Source organism: Erythrolamprus reginae, chromosome 2, assembly GCF_031021105.1.
Source record: "Erythrolamprus reginae isolate rEryReg1 chromosome 2, rEryReg1.hap1, whole genome shotgun sequence".
NCBI classification, from domain to species: Eukaryota; Metazoa; Chordata; class Lepidosauria; order Squamata; family Dipsadidae; genus Erythrolamprus; species Erythrolamprus reginae.
In genome coordinates, this window is record NC_091951.1 from 60,583,532 (window position 1) to 60,608,628 (window position 25,097).

At 38.6% G+C, this 25,097-nt stretch overlaps 1 protein-coding gene across 13 annotated transcripts in view; it reads right to left on the reverse strand.

Moving 5' to 3' along the window:
- Window positions 1–25,097, reverse strand: part of FOXP1 (forkhead box P1) — a 780,655-nt gene that overhangs the window by 369,350 nt on the left and 386,208 nt on the right. The window lies entirely within an intron of this gene.

The following is a 25,097-nucleotide window of genomic DNA, read 5'->3' on the forward strand; positions in this document are numbered from 1 at the left end:
ATTACACCAACTAAACCATCAGTTACATCCATTTATAACCCTGTATCTCTAATAACTTGTACTCATTATTGCATTAACTAAACCATCAGATACATCAACTTATAAGCCAGTAACTGGAGTAATTTGTACTTCTTTGTTATGGCACTAACTAAACGATTAGATATATCAACTTATTATATTAGCCTGCAATTCACTCAATAATGCATGTGTGAAAAGCTGTGTGTTTGTTTCAATCACCTTCCCATTTGAAAATGGATGTAAAAGAACTGTTTTATGACAGTGGGACAAGGCAACGGAAGTGCAGCTATTGATTCTTACACACATCTTTATTGAGAAATACATGATATACAGCTGTGAAAAAGAGAGCACAGTCTTAAATCACTTTTTCCCACAGGCCTCTTACCAACACTAATTAATTAGAATGTTTTGATGCCTCTAAAATAAATATTGTAAATATTATGAGCTACACATAAACTTGTCAACTCATATAGAAGTTCAGCACAGCCAATTGCATGTGAATTTAAAAAAGAGGTAAAAATTAAAACTGTACTGTTACATACTAGGAAGAGTGTAAGAAAACACAGATCTTTGTAGATTTTAAGTGTGCTGACCAAGGACATGTAAATTACCATAGACAATTAAGAATGTCCCTCTTGCTCTCTGGTCAAAGATATGTTTCTAAACTGTACTTTAGCCAGAGCACAATGTGTCTGATTGGGCAATGAGGCCAACCCCATGCTGTTACAGTCATCTAGCAAGCATGAAACTATATACATTAAACAAATATATAAACATATCTTCTAGAAGTCATATTGTGTTCAAAATTAAATTACACATATGTATCTGTTTGTGTGTGTGTAAATGTTCATTTGTTCAAAATCTTAAATCTCCAAAAGTTCTTCACTGATTGCTTTGAAATTTTGACATAATGTTGCATTCGAATATACACGTGTTTTTATATACCCACTATCATATGATATAGATGCCACACCTGTGACAGGTAAAAACATGCAGGTGTTTAAAACAGGACCTTCTTCACTGATTGCTTTGAAATTTTGGCACAATCTTGCATTCGAATACATGCATTTTTTTATATACCTACTATTATATACATATCACACCTATGACAGGTAAAAAAAATAGCAGCAATGAAGCCGTATGGAGAATTCTTTTATTTCCCATACATGTACAAAGGACCTGTTGTCCTAACTGATCGATTCTGATAGCAATTCGATCCCAAAGTGACATAGCCTTGGCTCTTGCATTGTCTGGAATAGCTGCCACATTACTACAAGGGGGGAAGAACTACACTTTCCACTTTGAAATTACCATTCACCATGAAACATGCAAAGGTCTCGACATATATCCATCCTAAGATAAAATACAGGAAATAGTATAAGGGCAGACTAGATGGACCATGAGGTCTTTTTCTGCCGTCAATCGTCTATGTTTCTATGACCTTTCAAAGGTGGAGATGTCCTCATGCCTCACGTTCCTGTGATTCCAAAAGATATGCCATTTCAATTTAAGAGATTGCAATTCCCAATTCGATTGGCATTTTAAATTATCAACAAAGCTCGAGGCCAATCTTTAGAATTGTGCAGTTTAGATCTACACAGGGATGGCTTCTCATATGGACAATTATATGTTGCATGTTCCAGAGATGACAAACCAGACTGAGCCATAGCAATGTGTGTGTGTGTGTGTGTGTCTGTGTGTTTGTGTGTGTGTGTGTGTGTACTTAGTTGCATTTTTTACCAGATTACAGAACTTCTCATCCAAACTCCTGCTTGGAGTTCTTCAAAAGCGTTTCAGACACAGTTGGCTAGATATCCTATCTTTGAAATTATTCCGTGAAATAAGCATACCATCTCATGTACAATCTGTTCTATTAGATGACAGCCTATCCCTAGTTGTTTTATTGTTTTATGGATTTTTATAGCTTTGTTATTGTTGTGAGGCACCCAGAGTTGTGTTTTAAGATGGGCAGCCATAAAATGATAATAAATTAGCCTTTTTTTTTCTCTTAATATCTAACTTGAGTTTAATCTCTTGCAATTTTAAGCCACTGGTTGTGGATGTTGATGATTAAGAGAAATCAATTGCATTTCCACTTCTAGATTACAGCCCTTTAGATACTTAAAGCCTTCTATCTTATACCCTTCTCAATTCACATCTGCAGGCTAAACATTTTTAGTATTTTTAATAATTTTTCATTGGATTTGGACTCCAGTCCTGGCATCATCATAGCAATCTTCCTCAGAATTCCAGTTTTTCAATGTCCCTCTTTTTTCTTCAGTGCCCACAATTGAAGACAATATTCTAAACGAGGCTTAACCAAGACAGGATACAATGGGAAAATATTTCCTGTGACCCGGACTCTGCATGTCCCCAGTTTTTTTTTTAATTATTATTATTATTATTATTATTATTATTATTATTATTATTATTATTATTCCTTCACAAAAAACTAGTAATAACCAATAAATGAGATTTATATGCATTTCGTATTACAAAAGTTGAACACTTTTCAAGAGTCTAGTACTGTGTGATGTATTTTCATATGATGTGTGCATAAATCACAGTCCTAGACGCTTGGGAAGTGTTCAACTTGTGATATTGTGATACAAAATCCAGCATATAAATCTTGTTTGCTGTGTATCATTATTATCGAAACCGCCTTCTACCGCACGAATCTCAGCGGCCAATAAGGTCCCACAGAATTGGCCTTCTCCGTGTCCCGTCGACCAAACAATGTCGTTTGGCGGGCCCCAGGGGAAGAGCCTTCTCTGTGGTGGCCCCGGCCCTCTGGAATCAACTCCCCCCGAAGAGTAGAACAGTCCCCACCCTCCTTGTCTTTCGCAAGTTACTCAAGACCCACCTATATCGCCAGGCATGGGGGAATTAAGACATCTCCCCCAGGCTTTCTTATATTTTATGTTTGGTATGTATGTGCTGTATGTTTTTTTAAATTGTTGGGGTTTTTTATATAATTTTATTATTAGATTTGTTCCATTGTTATACTGTTTTTATTATTGTTGTGAGACGCCCCGAGTCTTTGGAGAGGGGCGGCATACAAATCTAATAAATTGAATTGAATTATTATTATTATTATTATTATTATTATTATTATTATTATTATTATTATTATTTTCTTTCCCTCTCACTTTAATAGATCACAATTAAAAACAATTAAAAATGAATAAAAGTTAAATTAGTTATTAGCAATTGAATTGTACTTCTGATTTGTTTTCAATGCAATCTACTGTTAGACCTAGAACATGTACTAGAAGTACTATTACTATTGTACTATTGCTAGGCCAAGTACAGTGATACCTCGTCTTACGAACTTAATTGGTTCCAGGACGAGGTTTGTAAGGTGAAAAGTTTGAAAGACGAAACAATGTTTCCCATAGGAATCAATGGAAAAGCGATTAATGCGTGCAAGCCTAAAACTCACCCCTTTTGCCAGCCGAAGCGCCTGTTTTTGCACTGCTGGGATTCCCCTGACATCCCCCACGCTGGGAAACCCCACCTCTGGACTTCCATGTTTTTGTGATGCTGCAAAAGAATCCCAGCAGCATCACAAAATACGGAAGTCCTCAAAACCCCACCTCCAGACTTCCGTGTTTTTGTGATGCTATGATTTCACTGAGGCTCCCCTTGTTGGGAAACCCCACCTCTAGACTTCCGTTGCCAGCAAAGCACCCATTTTTGCGCTGCTGGGATTCCCCTGCAGCATCGCAAAACCACGGAAGTCCGGAGGTGGTGTTTCCCATGGAGGGGAGCCTCAGGGGAATCCCAGCAGCGCACATTTTTACATATTTTCTCTCGGTGTGCAAGACCTTTCTTCCGTTTCATTTGATTCACTGTTAAATCTCTCTAAAGCTTTATGAACACTATCGTCCTGTTCTAATGTATTACACATTCATCCTGTGTCATCTGTAAATTTGCTAATGTCTCCAAGTCATAAACAAATACATTGAAAAACACATGGCTCAAGGCAGATCCTGTGACACTTTATAATAATCACCCAACAGATGGGGAAACGTTTATGAATATACCCTGGGTATGGCCCATTTAGCCAATTAACCTCTAACAGTTGAATCATCTCTTATCTTTTATCATTAATGAAGATATCACACACAAAAATCTGTCTATGTCAACATAAGATTCCCCCAACTTATTAAGCCAGTTAACACGATCAAAAAAGGAGATAAGGTTTGTTTGTCTCAAACCCATACTGACCCTATCAACTGTTGTGTTTCTATCCAGATTTTCACAAATTGTGCTGTTTAACAATATGCTTGAAGAGCTTGTTCACAATACATAACAAACTGAAAGGTCGTTAGCTTCTCATGACCATATTTTCTGATTGTTGAGGAATCATTTGATGTTCTTCAATTTTCTGGAACTTCAGCAATACTCTTGGGACTTTCCAAGATTCATTTAAAGATTCAGTTGCTCCTTTAGCACACTAGGATATAATTCATCTGACCTTGGAGACTTGCCTTCAATTAAACTAGTGCTCTTTTATCATCCTCTGAGCTCCCTCCCTTCACTAATGCACTATTTCTGAATCTTAGCAACTTTGGAATATGTGAACTTCAATTCCCAGAATTCCCCAGCCACCATGGTTGGCCAGAGGATTCTGTGGGTACAAGTCCAAACATCTCAAAGGTGCTGAAGTTCAGAAACACTGCTCTAGTGGCAAAATGAGCCACCTGAGTCACCTGCCACTGGAGAAGGGTGGCATATAAGTCCAATCAATCAATCAATCAATCGCCAATCTAGGGCTTCCTTCGCTTCTGATACATGCTACTTTCTCATCATCATCATCATTATCATTTAAGCCTGGAACTCCAGCCCCTTTGCGTGTCCTTTTGTTTTTGACATTCCTGAAAATGTGTGTATGTGTGTGATGTTTTTAACCTTTCTTGTGGGTTTGAGCTCTTTCTTTACTTTAACCACTGTGACACAGTTTATAGGAATTGCCTTGCATTCTTTTTGCTTCTATATCCCTTCTTCAGCTTGTGTTCATGTCTATTTCTCTTTAGCATTTTAGAAAGCTATGGGTGAATTTCCATTGGTCAAATTTAGATGTCTTCTAATTTTATTTTTAGCAGGGTGGGGGGTTTTTTTTTTTGGGGGGGGGGTGTTTGGTAATTGTGTTTCCAGTACAGTATCTTGTTTTGCAAAGCTTCTACACACTTCTTTCCTTCAAGATCTTAAGCCATTAGAACAGGCCTACCTTTCATCCGAGTTCACCAAAATCCATTCTGATAACCATTACACCAGTGGTTCTTTCTAATGCCGTGACCCTTTAATACAGTTCCTCATGTTGTTGTGACCCCAAACCATAAAATAAGGGAGAGGGGTGGCATACAAATCCAATAAATAAATAAATAATAAATAAAATAATAAAATTATTAGGAAACTCAGGGGTGGGTTCTAATTAACCTCGCTGCCATTTCACTTCCTCCTGCATCAGTTCTGGCTACACCTTGTGAACGTGCTTGTGCTTTGCCTGCGCACATATGCGCAGTGCTGAATTTTTTTAAAAAAATGCAAAAAATAAAGACAAAAACAAGATGGCAACACATGCACAGTGCCTGAAACTCAGCTTTTATGCATGCTCAGGAGTTCCCATGGTACAGATGGCTGTGGCGAGGAGGGTGTTTGCCCAGGTTCGCCTGGTGCACCAGTTGCGGCCCCCCGTAAATAGGAAGTCTCTGCTCACAGTCACTCATGGCCTTGTCACCTCAAGGTTCGACTACTGTAATGCTCTCTACATGGGGCTACCTTTGAAAAGTGTTCGGAAACTACAAATTGTGCAAAAAGTGTTCGGAAACTACAAATTGAGCAGTCACAGGCTTGCTCAGACATTTGCACATTTCTCCAACACTCTGTGGTGTGCATTAGTTGCCAATTGGTTTCCGGACCCAATTCAAAGTCTTGGTTATGATCTATAAAGCCCTACATGGCATGGGACCAGAATTCTGCTGCATGAATCCCAGCGACTGGTCAGGTCTAACAGAGTCGGCCTCCTCCACGTTCCGTCAACCAGACAATGTTGTTTGGCGGGTGTTGTACATACTCCTGGTCAGTTGGAAGATGATGAAGAAATTGAGGAGTGTGATACAGATAGTGTTTATGAATTAGTGGTGGGCCCGGGGTTACAGGTAGTAGAACAGGTGGGAGGCCAGCCACAGGATGTGGCTATGAGTCCAGAATCTAGCGAGGAAGAAGCAGACGTTCGCTGGGTCAATCCTAAATTCAGAAGGGTCCAAAAACATAAAGAACAGGTGTTTGGAAGAAGATATTAAGGAGAGGAATGGGTTAAATACTGGAGTGAAAGAACAGGTGTTTGGAAGAAGATATTAAGGAGAGGAATGGGTTAAATACTGGAGTGATGTATTTGGTACGTCAGGGGGTCAGTGGGGAAAAAGGGTGGAGTTTCAATGTTGTAGGGCAAAAAATGAAAGGTTTCCGTTCAGCTCCCAAGCAAGCAAATGCATTCTGTGTTATTTTACAGCCATTTCTGCTGTTTTTGAATCATGCTGTGAGTACATAAATCTTGTTAAACGGAGAAGGCTGGGAAGAATGTATGAGGAATGCAATTAAGAAAGATAACGGGCTGAGAGGAATGTGTTAGTATGAACTGTATTTTGAATACGAAAGGGAAGAGAAATAAAGATGGAGTTTCTTTGTTTATGAAATACTGCATTTAGTAAGAGTTATTTGACAAGAGCAAAGTCCTTCACCTAGGTAAAAAAAAAACTGGACACACATACAGCCTGGGAGAAACCCCTCTCAGCAGTAGCGATGGCGAAAGAGATCTCGGAGTCTTGGTGGATAATCAACTAAACATGAGCCAACAATGTGCAGCAGCAGCCAAAAAAGCCAATACAATCCTAAGCTGCATCAACAGGGGAATACACTCCAAGACCAGGGAAGTCTTAATACCACTCTACTACGCCCTGGTCAGACCACACCTGGAGTACTGTGTTCAGTTCTGGTCACCGCACTTCAAAAAAGACATTGAAACTCTGGAGAAGGTGCAGAAGGTGCAGAAAATAGCAACCAAAATGATCAGGGGTCTAGAAACCAAGACTTACAAAGAGAGACTGCGGGAACTTGGCATGGATAGCCTAGAGAAAAGGAGGGCCAGAGCGGACATGATAGCAGTCTACAGGTATACGAGGGGTTGCCACAAAGAGGGGGGGATCACTTTATTCTCCAGGGCACCGGAGGGCCGGACGAGGAACAATGGCTGGAAGCTGACCAAGGAGAGATTCAACCTGAAAATAAGGAAGAACTTCCTGACAGTCAGAATGATCAACCAGTGGAAAAACCTACCAGCGAACGTTGTGAACTCCAATACTCTGGACATTTTGAAGAGGAAATTGGACTGCCATTTGGCTGGGATGCTATAGGGTTCCTGCTTAGGCAGGGGGTTGGACTTGATGACCCGCATGGTCCCTTCCAACTCTAACAATAAATAAATAAAAAGTAATAGCTGAAGTTCTACCAGAAACCAGAACAGAGGGACCTAGGGGGAGGTCCCTTATCTGTGGGGGGCCCAGCCCTCTGGAATCAGCTCCCCCGGAGATTCATACTGCTTCCATCCTCCTTGCCTTCTGTAAGAGTCTGAAGACTCACTTATGCCGCCAGGCCTGGACCATTAGATCTTTGCCCCCTGCCAAATGAATGTGTTGAGAGAATGTGGAGTGAATGGAATGATTGGGGGTTTTTTATGGTTTTTGAGGGGATTACTAGATTTTTAATTAGTTAATTGGATTACATCATGTATTGTATATTTTATATTCTATCTATCTATCTATCTATCTATCTATCTATCTATCTATCTATCTATCTATCTATCTATCTATCTATCTATCTGTATATACAGTAGTCTATTTGCATATGGGTGAATCCGCCTGGAGACAAATAGAGGAGCGATGTCTCGGTTCCTAAGACCATCGGAAATATGTGTTTTCCGATGGTCTTGGGCCACCCCTGTGAAAGTTTCATTTGACCTCCAAAGGGGTCGCAGCCCACAGGTTGAGAACAGTTGCACTACACTCTTTTCTATTCATGATTTCCTTCATACAATGAATTTAAAAGATAACAAACTCAATGTCTCTCATGGTATTAATCAACTTCACTTTAAGTATTTCTTCCCTATTAATAAAATTTAGGTCCAATATAATGAATCCCCTTATTCCTTCTCCTACTTTCTGAAAATTAAAATAGTCAGCAAGAAGAGATGGGAATTAGATGAATCTATGATTCTTGGTACAGTCAAATTATCAGCAGAAACTCTCCCATTGCTGGTGCCTAAACCTCTTTGGAAGTTTAAGCACCTCATAATAGAAAGGTCCCATCCTTATTTTCTGTCTCTCCTATTGATCTATAAGAAATTCCCAGGACGATAATACACTTTTTATCTTAACCCCATGTGCTCTTTGCAGTATCCACATGCACAAATGAAACTTTGGATTTCAATAGATGAGTGAATTATCCCCACTATAGAAGTAACTGCTCCCCAAGTTGTTGGGCTGCACTGTATGTGACTCCTGTGAACAATTTTTGGTGAGGAAAGGGCTGTGTATTTCCTGGCGATATTTTCAAGGATGGATTGTCATTATCTGGAGAACCATTGTGGGGGGATCATTTGGGGGGGTCATGTGTGTATGTTGGGGGCAAAGCATGTGGGGGCATTGCATTATGGATACGGGCATGCACATGCGCTATCCCCATGCTTCCTCCTTATGTTTTTAATAGGAAAGTGAACACGAGAACAAGGGGACACAATCTGAAGTTAGTTGGGGGAAAGATCAAAAGCAACATGAGAAAATATTATTTCACTGAAAGAGTAGTAGATCCTTGGAACAAACTTCCAGCAGACATGGTTGGTAAATCCACAGTAACTGAATTTAAACATGCCTGGGATAAACATATATCCATTGTAAGATAAAATACAGGAAATAGTATAAGGGCAGACTAGATGGACCATGAGGTCTTTTTCTGCCGTCAGTCTTCTATGTTTCTATGTTTCTATGGGACGCAACAGCGAAAAGTTCGCCATCCCTGTTCTAGATGATGTACTTGATATGGTCTATAATGAAATAATGATAGAAACAGATGTCTTCTATATCTTCTCTCTTTTATTCCAGGAACCTTGGTAATTTTGCTATTTAAAAAAAAAATACCAAAATACCCAGAGGCAAGTATTCCATTTTCAGAATTTTTAAATTCAAATGGCACAAATATGAAATCTAATGCATAATGTTGCATGGCCTGTCTATTGTTTCAGCATTAAAATATCTACAGATTACAACTGAATCTCTTCTGTGATCCTTTGCAGACATGTAAAATCAGTTTCTTCAAGTGAAAAGGAGGTACAGTATGATAAAAACTACAAGCATATCATTCAAATGCTTTATTGGTCAAATAGATGAATGCCTTTATTAGTTCAACTCTTTTTGTAATGGAGTGCCACTGATGACCCAGTGTTATCCTCATCTCTCTGCTATTAATCACATCTCTAAGAGCTCATTTTGTTTTAAAATCCTAAGAAATTGCCATAATTTAAAGACATGGTATCTTCCTAATGGGTAATGTTTCATAGTCTGTAATTGCTTCCTATAACAATACCTTTGTGGCAATGCTGAACACAATATTAAATCATTAAAAAGCTAAATTAAAATATTTAAATGATGGAAAAGCTATATGTAAACTATATTTTGCATATCTTACTTGCCATATCTTTATTGGGTTAAAATGACAGCATTTTTAGAATTGCAGAAATCAAACACGTCTGGCTTATGTTTAAGCTTATGAAAAAATTTCCTGGGCAAATTCAAAATGCCACATACTTTTAAGAGAATCTATAGTTATTTATTTATTAATCACATTTATATTGCCCATTTCACACCTCTGGTCAGCATTCCACAATCAATAAAACAACAAAATATACAAAAACAATCATTATAAAAATAAAAATGTCATTGTGAAAATGACAATGTCATATAAAAAAAGTAAAGAGTTGAACTAATAAAGACATTCATCTATTTGACCAATAAAGCATTTGAATGATATGCTTGTAGTTTTTAATAGGAAAGTGAACACAAGAACAAGGGGACACGATCTGAAGTTAGTTGGGGAAAAGATCAAAAGCAACATGAGAAAATATTATTTTACTGAAAGAGTAGTAGATCCTTGGAACAAACTTCCAGCAGACGTGGTAGATAAATCCACAGTAACTGAATTTAAACATGCCTGGGATAAACATATATCCATCCTAAGATAAAATACAGAAAATAGTATAAGGGCAGACTAGATGGACCATGAGGTCTTTTTCTGCCGTCAGACTTCTATGTTTCTATGTCTCTATGTTTAAAGTGTACAAACCATATGGAAAGAATGAAAAGATCAACCACTTTAAAGTAAAGCCATCAAGAATATCTTAGCTACCCTGGGATCCCCAGGTCTGGTGACTAGTCTTGAGGGATTTCCAAAATGAAAGCAGATGGGCTTATCTATAGAGAAATATAGGTCCCTGAAAGATGGTACATGCATCATGCCTTCTCTGTCAGATCAAATGGGACAGGTAGATGTAATTGGGGAATCCTGGTCCAATGCCATGAAAGGACTTTAATGTTTGAATTGGGGCCAGAAACAGAGTGGTTGCCAATGCTGTTCGTGGAGCAGAGAGGTGTAATATACACTCTTCTAGGAGCACACATAACACCCTCCATCTCTGCATTCTGTACCAGTTAAACTTCTGGATGCTCATCAGTGACAGCCCTCTGTTAAGCACATTACAGTAGTCTAGTGTTTCTCAATTATTTTCTGTTATGCCCCCCCTAGGAAGAAGGAAGCATTTCACTTGATTTTTTTTGCAATATTTCACTCAATTTTTTGCAATATTCAGCATGTTTTCGCCGATAAAACTCAAGCGGCTTATCAGCGTGATTGGGCTATGATGTGTTTAAGTGACACCTTAATTTATTTAGCTTCATGCTGTCCGCTGCCAACAATTTTAGATACAGTAAACATATTGGTCTTTCCTCATCTCCCACCATACCAACAGTGAAGCCAAGTACTACATATGCTTCATCATCTTAGCTTTTGGGAGACTTACGTTTATCTCATTACTGTATCTCTCATCTCTCTCCTCCTTTCTTTTCATCCCTGTTAAATAATTTTCCATGGTGTCTCTTAAAGATTTGTTGTATGTACTAAATATCTCCTACTCTGTTGTGTATTATTGTTCAGTGCAAAAAATCCCTACTCTCTGTTCTGTCGGGCTCTCTGATAGAATTCTCCCCAAAATTCACAGGTACAAATTTCAGACACACACGTTTGAAAATTCAAAACAATGTTCTTTATAATGAAAATTCACTTAAACTAAGCCCTCTTTTGGTATAGCAAAGAGCACTCATCTCCAAACAAACTGGTAATTTGTACAAGTCCCTTATCAGTTCTGTGATACTTAGCTTGCAGCTGGGAGGCAATTCACAGTCCTTCTTCTTTCACAAAGTGAAACACACTTTGCTCTGGTTTAGTTTCAAAGCGGGGAAAAATCAGCACACAAAAGTCAGTAAAGCAGTCAAAAACAGAACAATCAGATAATCCTCCACAATGGCCAAACCCACAGGCTGCTATTTATAGCAGCCTCACTAATTACCACAGCCCCACCCAACCACAGGTGGCCTCATTTTCTTTGATAATAATCTCTCAGTTGTTGTTGCCTATGCATTGCTCTCCGCATGCGTGGCTGTATCATTAACTCTTGTTCTGAATCCAAGGAGGAGCTAGATAATTGATCTCCTTCTGAGCTGTCTGCCACACTCTCCTCCTCCCTGTCACTCATGTCTTCTTGATCAGAGGAGCCTTCATCATCAGATTCCACTGGGGGGGGGGCAAAACAGGCCTGCAGCATGTGGATGTCTCCCTCACATCCACAGTCCTTGGGGCAGGAGCTAGGCCAGAGCTAACCACAACACTCTCTATGGCAAAAATAGCAAATTCTGTTGGGCCACACACACACACACACACACACACACACGGCATCGCTCCCAGTCCAGGAAGGTATGCAACTGGCATGAAACAGAAAGCTCTTGCAACCAAGACTGTCATTTGTTCCTCCTAGACTCAATTGTGAATCTAGGAGGATGCCACAATTGCACATAGGATCTGTCTGCCCTTGGATCTTTAATACAAATGATGAAGATAAATTTTAAACAGATATTGTTTTTTGTTTTTTATTTCAAGCTGTATAATTTCTTAGTTCTATAACACCAAACTAAGGATATACCCTGGTTGAGAATCACTGGTGCAGCAAAAGACAATCAGCTAAGAAAATTACATAAAACATAGACAACTAGAAATGTACTTTGATTTGCCTAGACAACAGTGGTTCTTACAGGGGAAAAGTATATGATAATTTAACTAAAATGTAGGCAAAAGAGAAAGAAGAACAATCTTTGCCTTTGTCAAGGATCTTTAACCAGAAATTTGGTGCAATTATACAGTGGAACCCCGACATAAGAGCTGCTCTACTTAAGAGCAACTCGAGATAAGAGCTGGGAGGGGAGAGATATTTTTGTTCTACTTACAAGCCCAAATTCGAGATACAAGCGCCAAGGAGCTGTCTCCTGAAGCCAAACGCTAACTTCCGCGTTCGGCTTCAGGAGACAGCTGCGAAGCGGCGCGCGTGTTTTAAAAGGTTGCAGCCGGCCTGGGGGGCTCAGGGGGGTGCTTGCAGCTTTCTTTCTTGCTCTTTTTCTTTCTCTCTTTTACCTTCCCTTCCTCTATTTCTTCTTTTCTTTCTCCTTCCCACCTTCTTCCCTCCCTCCCTCCCTTCACTCATTCCTCTCTTACTCTCCCCTTTCATAAGTTTCCTTGCTTCCTTCCTCTGTTCCTGTCCCTTCCCCCTTTCTTTCTTTCTTTCTTTCTTTCTTTCTTTCTTTCTTTCTTGCTCTTTTTCTTTCTCTCTTTTACCTTCCCTTCCTCTATTTCTTCTTTTCTTTCTCCTTCCCACCTTCTTCCCTCCCTCCCTTCACTCATTCCTCTCTTACTCTCCCCTTTCATAAGTTTCCTTGCTTCCTTCCTCTGTTCCTGTCCCTTACCCCTTTCTTTCTTTCTTTCTTTCTTTCTTTCTTTCTTTCTTTCTTGCTCTTTTTCTTTCTCTCTTTTACCTTCCATTCCTCTATTTCTTCTTTTCTTTCTCCTTCCCACCTTCTTCCCTCCCTCCCTTCACTCATTCCTCTCTTACTCTCCCCTTTCATAAGTTTCCTTGCTTCCTTCCTCTGTTCCTGTCCCTTCCCTCTTTCCTTCCTTCCTTCCCACCCTCCGTCCATTCATTCACCCATTCCTCTCTTGATCGCTTAAAGCCGGTCCCTGGTGCAAAAAGGGTTGGGGACCTCTGTCCTACAGGATTGGGTGGCAGAGAAGTTGAACATATGTAAATTTAAAAGTTTAAGAAAGTTTACAAGTTAAGTGAAAGAAACTTCATTATTCATTTATATGTACATGTACATTTCTTCATTAAAAACATGTCTTTCTGCATAATTTAGACTAACTTTGTGAGTTTTTTGAGGGCTGGAACCAATTAAAATTATTTACATTAATTCCTATGGGGAAAAGTCGTTCGAGATAAGAGCTGCTCGACTTAAGAGCCCAGGTCCGGAACGAATTAAACTCGTATCTCGAGGTACCACTGTAATATAAAGTGAACGCAAACAATTGTTTATTCCTGCTCATTCAACTTAGAAATTCCTTTCTGTTAGTCTTGAAATAATTTGTAAAGTACATAAAATTTGGAATGCCTCAATTTATTACAATTTAGATGATTTTTTGGAGAAAAATCATCAACTTTCCAATTGTTGGTAAGGATTAGGTCTTGTTTACTGTTTTTCAGTTATATATCAAGGAAAAGAAAATAGTTGAAGGATAAAAGATACTACAATCTTCCTTTGGACAGATCATATACCAATTTATTCTAAATAAAATGTTTTGATATGATAAATAAAAATATAATTCTATTTATGTGAACATTATTTTTTTTAAATGTTGCATATGATTTAGTTTTTCATCCCTGGGAACAAAAAACAATATAAACAGATTTCTGTTTGGGTTCTTCTTTCAAGATACCAAATGTAACACATACATGACAAATATACTTTATGAGTAGCATAAAATGGCTCAGGAGGCTGATCTGGATATAAAACCTTTCACCTATCTATAGTGTCTGCAGAGCCAATTTACTCTACACTGACCAAGTTATTATAGCCTAATGAATCAGCCACAACCTATATCAATTGCTGTACATAACTGGTAAAGTGGCCACTTTATAACCCTTTTCATCACTTAACAGTTTGAGTAACGGTAAATCCAGTTCCAATAACCCAACCCCCTAAGCCAAATCTAACTTAAATAATGAAATACACTAGGAGGAAATAATTTTAATTGATAAGAACAACTACCACCCCCCACACACTTTTCTTTTTCCTAATACCCACAATTATGTATTTTCAGAAAAGGTAAGTGAATGTTTTCTTTCCAACAAGAACCAACTCTTAGCCTAATATTTGAATCTCTGTGTGGTAATAGTCTCTGTTGAAAATAGCTAAACAAAGTGGCTAGTACTCATTGGGGGAATAAATTTTTGTAATGTTTAATTTACTGGCATTTCTGAAAAAGCACAGTGGATTTGGCTGAAGAATTCAAAGAGACTCTTTAATACACGATTGTGAATTAATTATCAAGCAGCAGAACTTTGGGATTGTACACCTACACCCACAAAAACAAAAGTATAAAAGTAATACAGTAGTACCTCTAGATACGAGCTGCTCCACATGCGAGTATTCCAAGTTACGAGCCACAACGGAAGTGAAATTTCTGTTCCAGATCTGAGCTCAAATTCGGGATATGAGCTGAGCTTCCACTAGGTGGCGCAAGAATCCTTGCTTCTGGTTATCTCCGCGGGGAAAAACAAAGTCTAAAGCCATTTGTTCCAGATACGAGTTGATCGATATACGAGCTCCGTTCTGGAACGAATTAAACTCGTATCTAGAGGTACTACTGTATAAGTTTGCGAGTGGTCACTCAGCACATGTTATGGGCCAAAGAGTTGTTGCAATAACTATTTTCAGGACTTTTCTAAACAAGGTGAGACTTTGGTCCAACTGTACTTCTAAAGGCAGCATATTCCAGAGGGTAAGGGTACTCTTGAGAAGCCTGGACATCACACTAAAATCCTATGAACATCATAAGGTCATGAGATTGTCAATAGGTATTATTTAAAACAATGGACAGAATTTTTAGACAGACTCCCACTTAGTGAGGCAGTCAGTGGTAAGTTATAGGGGTAAATAAGCACTTTCAACAAACAGAACGAAGCAACTTCAGAATAGATTTATCGTATTTTTTGGAGTACAAGATGTGGGGAGGAAAATAGGGAAAAGAATCTGCTTACCAGATATTCATCTGGCTAGCATCCTTAGTCAGCTTCAGCACATTATTTTATCCCCTGGTTAATCCTTTAAAAACATTATTCAGAAAGAGTAACAATGAAAGAGCTTGCAAGCCAGTACGAGGTGGGAAAATCATTAGCACCTGGTTAGGGCTAGAAAGAAACATTAGAAGCAAATACAGCAATGAAAAAAAAAAACCCTGCAAAGACTTAGGACTTGGAAAACATTCCTCGCAAAGAATAACACTGAAAGAGTTTGCAAGCTGCTAAAAGCTGGGAACATTGTTAGTACCTGGTTAGAGCTGGAAAGAAACATTTGGAGCAAGCAGAACAAGACAGGGTTTGGAAAACATTCTTGACAGACAGTAACAATGAAAGAACTTGCGGGTAAGAGCTGGGAACATTGTTAGCACCTGGTTTGGGCTAGAAAGAAATATTTGGAGCAACTTAGAGTAATGAAAAAAAAACGTGCAAAACATTCTTCAGAAAGAGTAACAATGAAAGAACCTGCAAGGTAAGAGCTGGAAAGATCGTTAGTACGATGGGGGAAAAAAGCTTCGAAAAAAGCTACATTCAGAGTATAAGATGCACCAGAATTTTCAGCTTATTTTAGGTAGGACAAAGGTGCGTCTTATACTCCAAAAATACGGTAATTGATTTTTCCAGTTAACCGCCAAGCTTCTATCTTCTGCATCAAATGCAACTTTACAACTCCAAGAAAGATGTGTTGCAAAGATCCACTTATTTTGTAATAAAGGGGTAAAACAGTGTTCCAAGAATGGAACTGGTTCCCTAAAGAACTGGGTGAAAGAGCCTATTTCTAGCTTCCACATGCTGTTTCAGCAGGAGCTCTGACTCCACAAGCACTTTCTAAGGATATAGTTATTTCTTCCAGAGAAGGAAGGTAGGATACATGCTATGTTTTGGTTGAATAAATAATTGCAAAGTCAATTTTTCAGGGTTTTTTTTTTTTGCTTAATTATGTCACATTTTAGCAAGCATTCAAAGCTACAATGCCACTGGAAAAAAGTGACTTACAACCAGTCTTTGCATTTATGACCATTGCAGCATCTCCATGGCTACATAATCAAAATTTGGGGGAATGGCAACCACCATGTATTTACAATGGTTATATTGCCGTGCATTTAAATTCAGTGGATTTTATACTAACTGATTTGTGAATCTACTTACACCTTGAAAAATAAGGCTATATCTTATTTAAGAAATAAGTAAACAACACCCACCACATAATTCTGCTTAGCTGAATTCTTAGGAGCCGATTCCAAAAATAATTCAGAAATTCTTTGGACTTTTCTGCGAATACAGCATCTTTCTTCTGTTCATTAAGCATTATTTTAGAGTTTCTTGCACCATGTCCAAAGTATTTCTTCCAAATCATTTGTTTTGTATGCCTAGTGCTAGTGGACTCTTCTGTCTATCTTCAGTAAGGTTAGTGTAACCAATTTCTCTGAGAGAAATATGACTTTTTTTCCTACTTCACTAAATCATATTTCTTAAATTTTGATATTAATATTTGTATTAATATTACTTGTAACCTGCTTTGGGAAGATCGTTTTGAAAAGCAGGTTCAAACAGTTATAATAAATAACTGATAAATATAGTAGTTGCTTTTAATTTTACAGTTGTACGTCAGAGTGATTCTTATCTGCTAGAATTAAAATTGATTATATATTATAAAACAGACTGAGGAACAAACACGTGGTACAAATCAGTCTTTTTTCCTTGCCCCTGACTGCCGAGAGTTCAAATAATCTCTTCTCCTGCTCTGGAAGTCAGGCTTTAAAAATAGAAGGCTGAAAAGAAAGGTAGACCCTGTCAAAGCATACTTTGTGAGTGGACGCAGAATGACAGGGAAATTTGAAGCCTTCAGAATATGTTCCAATTTCCAATTCTGAGCAAAGAATCTTTGCTTGAAAGATTTTTTCTGTTGAATTGCAGCCAAGTCCATTATGCTACATTTTTTCCAATATCCTTAGTTGTTTACTTCAATGACCGAAGATGCTTTTCTACATAAACTGTTTTGCTCAAACTTACAATAATACATCATGGTAGTCTAAAAACAAAACATCATTATTTGCAAAATGTCACTTAGGTTCTGCTAAATCAGAATTAAAGTACTGCAATGATGAAAAAAAGGGACTTCATAGCAATTGCAAAGTTCACATGGAGAACAAAGAAGTGCACTATTATATACAGTACTGCTCAAAAAAATGAAGGGAACACTCAAATAACACATCCTAGATCTGAATGAATGAAATATTCTCATTGAATATTTTGTTCTGTACAAAGTTGAATGTGCACAACAGCATGTGAAATTGATTGTCAATCAGTGTTGCTTCCTAAGTGGACAGTTTGATTTCACAGGAGCTTGATTTACTTGGAGTTATACTGTGTTATTTAAGTGTCTCCTTTATTTTTTTGAGCAGTGGTGTACAGTGGAACCCCGACATAAGAGCTGCTCTACTTAAGAGCAACTCGAGATAAGAGCTGGGAGGGGAGAGATATTTTTGTTCTACTTACAAGCCCAAATTCGAGATACAAGCGCCAAGGAGCTGTCTCCTGAAGCCAAACGCTAACTTCCGCGTTCGGCTTCAGGAGACAGCTGCGAGGCGGCGCGCGTGTTTTAAAAGGTTGCAGCCGGCCTGGGGGGCTCGGGGGGGTGCTTGCAGCTTTCTTTCTTGCTCTTTTTCTTTCTGTCTTTTACCTTCCCTTCCTCTATTTCTTCTTTTCTTTCTCCTTCCCACCTTCTTCCCTCCCTCCCTCCCTTCACTCATTCCTCTCTTACTCTCCCCTTTCATAAGTTTCCTTGCTTCCTTCCTCTGTTCCTGTCCCTTCCCCCTTTCTTTCTTTCTTTCTTGCTTTCTTGCTCTTTTTCTTTCTCTCTTTTACCTTCCCTTCCTCTATTTCTTCTTTTCTTTCTCCTTCCCACCTTCTTCCCTCCCTCCCTCCCTTCACTCATTCCTCTCTTACTCTCCCCTTTCATAAGTTTCCTTGCTTCCTTCCTCTGTTCCTGTCCCTTCCCTCTTTCCTTCCTTCCTTCCCACCCTCCGTCCATTCATTCACCCATTCCTCTCTTGATCGCTTAAAGCCGGTCCCTGGTGCAAAAAAGGTTGGGGACCTCTGTCCTACAGGATTGGGTGGCAGAGAAGTTGAACATATGTAAATTTAAAAGTTTAAGAAAGTTTACAAGTTAAGTGAAAGAAACTTCATTATTCATTTATATGTACATGTACATTTCTTCATTAAAAACATGTCTTTCTGCATAATTTAGACTAATTTTGTGAGTTTTTTGAGGGCTGGAAGCAATTAAAATTATTTACATTAATTCCTATGGGGAAAAGTCGTTCGAGATAAGAGCTGCTCGACTTAAGAGCCCAGGTCCGGAACGAATTAAACTCGTATCTCGAGGTACCACTGTATATAGGAATATGTCTTAACAAAGGAGACAGTTTTTTATTTATTTATTTGATTTTTATAATAATAATTAATAATGATAATTTATTAGATTTGTATGCCGCCCCTTTCCGAGGACTCGGAGTGACTTTATTTATTTGTTTGTTTATTTGTTTGTTTGTTTGTTTATTAGATTTGTATGCCACCCCTCTCCGCAGACTCGGAAATAAATAAATAAATGACCACCTTGACCAAATGAGTCACGCGCTGGCCATGCCCCCACCTGGTTAAGCAAAGGGGAGGGGGAGTCCTAATATGTCACATGATGCTGCCGTGACGATGAAAGTTTGACACCTCTGATCTAGAACATCCACTGTAGTTAGAACATGTTACTCTTCTTGAGAAGGTATTATGGCTGCCAAGGATATTGAAGAGTCCATCCATTGTGAAATTCTAATTATACTGTTTGAACGTAAGGAGATTACACTTGTAAACAGTCAAACGGATTGTGTACAAGTGCCCATTCTGCAGCAGATTAAGCTCTGAATAAATGGGTAGATCTGTGACTGGAACAGCTCCAACCTTCCTCTTGAAATACAGAGCCCTTTTGACAATAGAGCCGGTTGCAGCCCTTCATCAATTGCCAATCTTTTGATGAGGAAGGCTTAATTTAAATCAAGACAATAGAGTTGTCTCAGCTAGCAGAACCACTGATAAGTAAAGAACCCCTTTTTACTCGAAAGTAGATCTGCTGGCATGGAAAGCTTTTAACTGTCACTTAAAATAATGTTTATCTGGCATATCTGCCAATGGGATACAACTATGTTTTAAGCAAAAGACAAGCATCTTCCTGTAAAGGAATTCCAGTTCAGACAATGATTAGCAAAACATCAATATTGAGAAGTGGATTTCTCTTTAAGAATCATTCATTCCTATACAAGCAAGCTAAAATGGCAGCCATGGATGAGCACCCCAGCTTTCCGATCCAACCTGCTAAATAATGATGTGCTCAAGCTTTATCTGACTTCTGGAATTAATATGAGTTAAATTGTAGTTAACAAAATCTTAACTACAATTGGAGACCAAAGTGCCTGTCTGATTTTTTACACATCTTACCTATTTGTGATCTTAAATGGGAGTTATTGTGTTGTAAAATCCTCTTTTAGCCTTTGAACACGGACATTAAAACAGTTATAAAATGGGAGTAATTTCAGTCTCAATTTCTTTGCAGAACCCCTGGACATGTGGAATATGAAACAAAGATGCAAAATGAGTGGAAGGAGACTTATACCTGCCATACCTCATTTTCTTTATTATGTTTCAACCCTACTGGATGACTGTGGTTTCATTTCTACCATCCCTGACTGGATGTGGCTGGATATTGACTGGAAAAATAAATGAATAAGCAAACTGACCATAGCACCACATGTTATCTGGCAGACCAAGAGGAAAAGAGCCTTCCACTGATTAGCATGTTACATAGCCAGTCCAACCCCTTTAATCCCAATGAAATGGTGAGAGGCTTGAAACTGTGGGCTTGGCCACAATTAGACCAGCAAGCTTGAGACATATCAGAACTACCTGGGAGATGATATGTATATGGGCCAGATAGAGGATTCCTCAGTGAGATAATGATTCCACTTGTGGTCCATTCTTTCCTAAAGAAATTATTGATAGACCTGACAATATTGGATAATTGCAATCCAATTTCCAACTTCACTTTTTTAGAATATGTTTTGGACAAGATTGTCCATTGTTTTTATGACTGTTTTTCATTTGTTTCTTCACTGTTCAGGATCACTGTAAACTGGACAGTCATATAAGAAAGGATGAATCTGGATAAATAGATTTATGCATTAAAAATAACAAGGAATGCTAGGTCATTGAGAAATGGCAAATGGCACACGGTTCTATGGACTGAAGTTACCGTTCTTGAAAAAAATAATTGAAAAAAGGTCATTGTTAAATTGTGTAATACCTTAAGAGCTCGAATTCTATTTCCCTTGGATTAATTAGACAGAAAGATTTATAACATTATAAATCTTAATAATCTCACCAATGTAAGAACATCTATGTCATACTTAACAATTCATTTCTGAGTGAATACCATCATTACTTAATTATCAGTATCTGAAATCCACCTCTTCCATTTTATTACACCCTGACCTCTTTGATTCCCCTTCTGTTTCAGTCTGTGTATGAGTGCATATGTGTATTGTTCCTAATAGTATATATACATGAAGTTTATAGTCTCCGGGAATTTATAATATATCTTTGATCTTAACGTGTCATAATACTTTGCTTTCCTCTTGTGAAGATTATTAGATTGTAAAAGCATAAAAACCTGTGAGTGATTCTACAGCATGGGTGTCAAACTTGACTGCATCTTGTGATGTATCATGACATTTGTTACCTTTGTATAGCCGGGATGGGCGTGGCCTGCACGATGCATGTGGCCTGCGGGCCGCTATTTTGACATCCCTGTTCTCTAGAATTTCAGGAGCATAACAAGTAAACAAGCCTTCAACTGTGGTACGAAACTAAGTCATGTTGGTTAAAATAATATTCGGAGACCTTTATCACATGACTTAACATTATGTGTCACATTCCACATACAGTGATACCTTGTCTTACAAACTTAATTGGTTCCGGGACAAGGTTCTTAAGGTGAAAAGTTTGTAAGACGAAACAATGTTTCCCACAGAAATCAATGAAAAACGATTAATGCGTGCAAGCCCAAAATTCACCCCTTTTGCCAGCTGAAGCTCCCATTTTTGCACTGCTGGGATTGCCCTGAGGCTCCCCTCCTTGGGAAACCCCACCTCCGGACCTCTGTGTTTTTGCAATGCTGTGATTTCACTGAGGCTCCCCTCGCTGGGAAACCCCACTTCTGGACTTCCGTTGCCAGCAAAGCGCCCATTTTTGCGCTGCTGGGATTCCCCTGCAGGGATTCCCCTGCAGGGGTTCCCCTGCAGCATCACAAAAACATAGAAGTCTGGAAATGGGGTTTCCCATGGAGGGGAGCCTCAGGGGGATCCCAGCAGCGCAAAAATGGGTGCTTTGCTGGCAACGGAAGTCCGGAGGTGGAGCATCCCAGCGGCGGCGGCAAGTTTGTAAGGTGAAAATAGTTTGTAAGAAGAGGCAAAAAAACCTTAAACCCCGGGTTTATATCTCGAAAAGTTTGTATGATGAGGCGTTTGTAAGATGAGGTATCACTGTACTTTTATACACTCCACAAATTTTTCCATTATAAGGTTTTCAGGGCTTATGGGGATCAGAGTGTGACTAATAACCATACTGTTCTGTTTGGTTAGTAAACAAACAGAATGACCTTCACTATTAAGAGGACTATTTCCCTGATTATATATAACAGCCTTATCTTGCTGTCTTTACACTAATGCGGTATGGGCATCATTTTGGAAATTATTGTTCATGAGTTTATAAGATTGGGACAAAATCCTAAATGTACTTATTTCAAAGCATGACAAAGTTGAGATTCAGGCTTGTTAACTTGAATAATGACAGCCTGGGTTTGAGACCTGAGCTCCATGCATCATCAGGTTCAGTTCCATTCCTTGTTCCAGCTCCTGTCAACCCAACAGTTCAAAAGCAGGCAAATGCGAGTACATAAATAGGTAGTGCTTTGGCAGGGAAAATTACTGTATTTTCATGTTGGTCACATAATGACAGAGTCTGCGGAGAGGGGCAGCATACAAATCTAAATAATAAATAATAATAAATAAATAAATAAATAAATTTCTCAGATAATGCAGACTCCCTTGGCTCAGAATCAAAGATGAACACCTCCCCCTTGAGTCAATCATGCCTGGACAGGAGAAACCTTTAAAGGAGTCAAATTAGTAGCTACTCTTTATGTTCTTCCTCTTGGCTATGTTAATGTGCATTCTTCTGTTGCTAAAATCAGTAGAATAATATACCATCCTAATTTGAATTGCTTAATGATCAGCTGTTAACCTGCAACTTGGCCTATTTCTGCCTCACCATTCTGTGAGCTGAGATATTTTTGGAGACACCTGTATAAAAAAACAAAAATAGGAGAAAGCATGGCCATGCAAAAATATTGTTCTTATTTGTTCTGTCGGGCTTTCTGGTAGACTCCTCCAAAAAATTCACAGGTACAAATTTCAGACACACACACGTTTGAAAATTCAAAACAATGTTCTTTATAATGAAAATTCACTTAACCTAAGCCTTCTTTTGGTATAGCAAAGAGCACTCGTCTCCAAACAAACTGGTAATTTGTACAAGTTCCTTATCAGTTCTGAGATACTTAGCTTGCAGCTGTGAGGCAATTCACAGTCCTTCTTCTTTCACAAAGTGAAACACACTTTGCTCTGGTTTAGTTTCAAAGCGGGGAAAAATCAGCACACAAAAGGTCAAAGGCAGTAAAGCAGTCACGAAACGCAACAGTCAGATAATCCTCCACAATGGCCAAACCCACAGGCTGCTATTTATAGCAGCCTCACTAATTACCACAGCCCCACCCAACCACAGGTGGCCTCATTTTCTTTGATAATAATCTCTCAGTTGTTGTTGCCTATGCATCGCTCTCCGCAAGCATGGCTGTATCATTAACTCTTGTTCTGAATCCAAGGACGAGCTAGATAATTGATCTCCTTCTAAGCTGTCTGCCACACTCTCCTCCTCCCTGTCACTCATGTCTTCTTGGTCAGAGGAGCCTTCATCATCAGATTCCACTGGGGGCAAAACAGGCCTGCAGCATGTGGATGTCTCCCCCACATCCACAGTCCTTGGGCCAGGAGCTGGGCCAGAGCTAACCACAACATTATTTAGAATAGAAACAATAATATATCTAATAATATATAGTTTAAATTGACCTGCAGGGCCATACTTTTTTATAACAGACAGCTCTACTGATATTTTGAAAGACCACAGAATACGTGTTTAATATCACTTCTTTTGGTCTTCAAAAAGAGCTGGTATTTAATTATATATAAGGTACCTACATAATGCCAGTGGTGCTTTACAAAATGTAGATCAGGCATTTCATAGACAGGTTCCTGGACCTTTACAACCATAAAAGAACGTGAAACGCTTCACATGAACCACAATAAACGTACAATGAAAGCTCCAATCAATTTCACCATCATTTCCACTATTACAGCATTATAGAATCATCAGTCAAATAGCACCCATCACAATAAGGCAATAGATTTCAGAAGACTTGTCCTGATTGCCTTTCAAAAAGAAGTAAAGGTTGCCATCAATCTAACCTCCAAGGGGAGACTATGCAGAAGGTGTAACTGAATGGATCATCATCAAAATTGTGAATACACGTTACCACGCATTCCTTTATTTTATTTATTTATTTATTTATATTTATTTTTATTTTGTCCAAAACACAATAATACACAATGAAGGTTATAGAGGATACACTCAAAGTAAAATATATGAAGGAAGGAACAGAAGAGAAAATATAGGAATAGGATATATCAATGAGGGAATAGAAGAAAAGTTAGGGGGATAGAAGAGAAGATATATGAGATTTAGGAGGGACTACCAAGACTTGTGTTAGAAGAAGACAGAAAACAGAAGTTGAACACTGGAAGAGCTAAGAAAAAAAATTGGTTGCTTTCCCAAAGATGAAAAAAGTTTCAAGTTCACGACTTCATTATGTTCTGCCTATTGACACAGGAATCCCCCGGACTGCAAGCCTTAGCCTGGGAATACATACTTATAATAAGGGTTTTTTAGTTGTTTTTATTAATTGGATTGTTCATGTTGTTTTACCACTGTTGTTAGCCGCCCCGAGTCTGCGGAGAGGGGCGGCATACAAATCCAACAAATAAATGAATGAATGAATGAATGAATAAATAAATAACTAAATAAATAAATACTGTAAGATAAGGTTTTTAAAGAAGTGTCGGTTCTGGACCTTCTCTGCACAAGGACTCGGGGCTGATTCCATTCTTGATCCCCCTGTCTTACAATGGCTGTCCCCCCTTCCCTCCCAAACATCATATCCATAATTTTCAACCAACTTTCCTCAAATTTGAGAGTTAGTAACTATTTTAGGAAAAGCAATAGCAGAGACAATGTGTTTTCTGAAATCATGTACATTATTCCCAGGGTAAAGATGATCACAATCTAGGACAATCAATCTCAATCACATTGCACATGGTCACAAAAAACTCAGTCAGGTTGTTGTGGTTGTGTA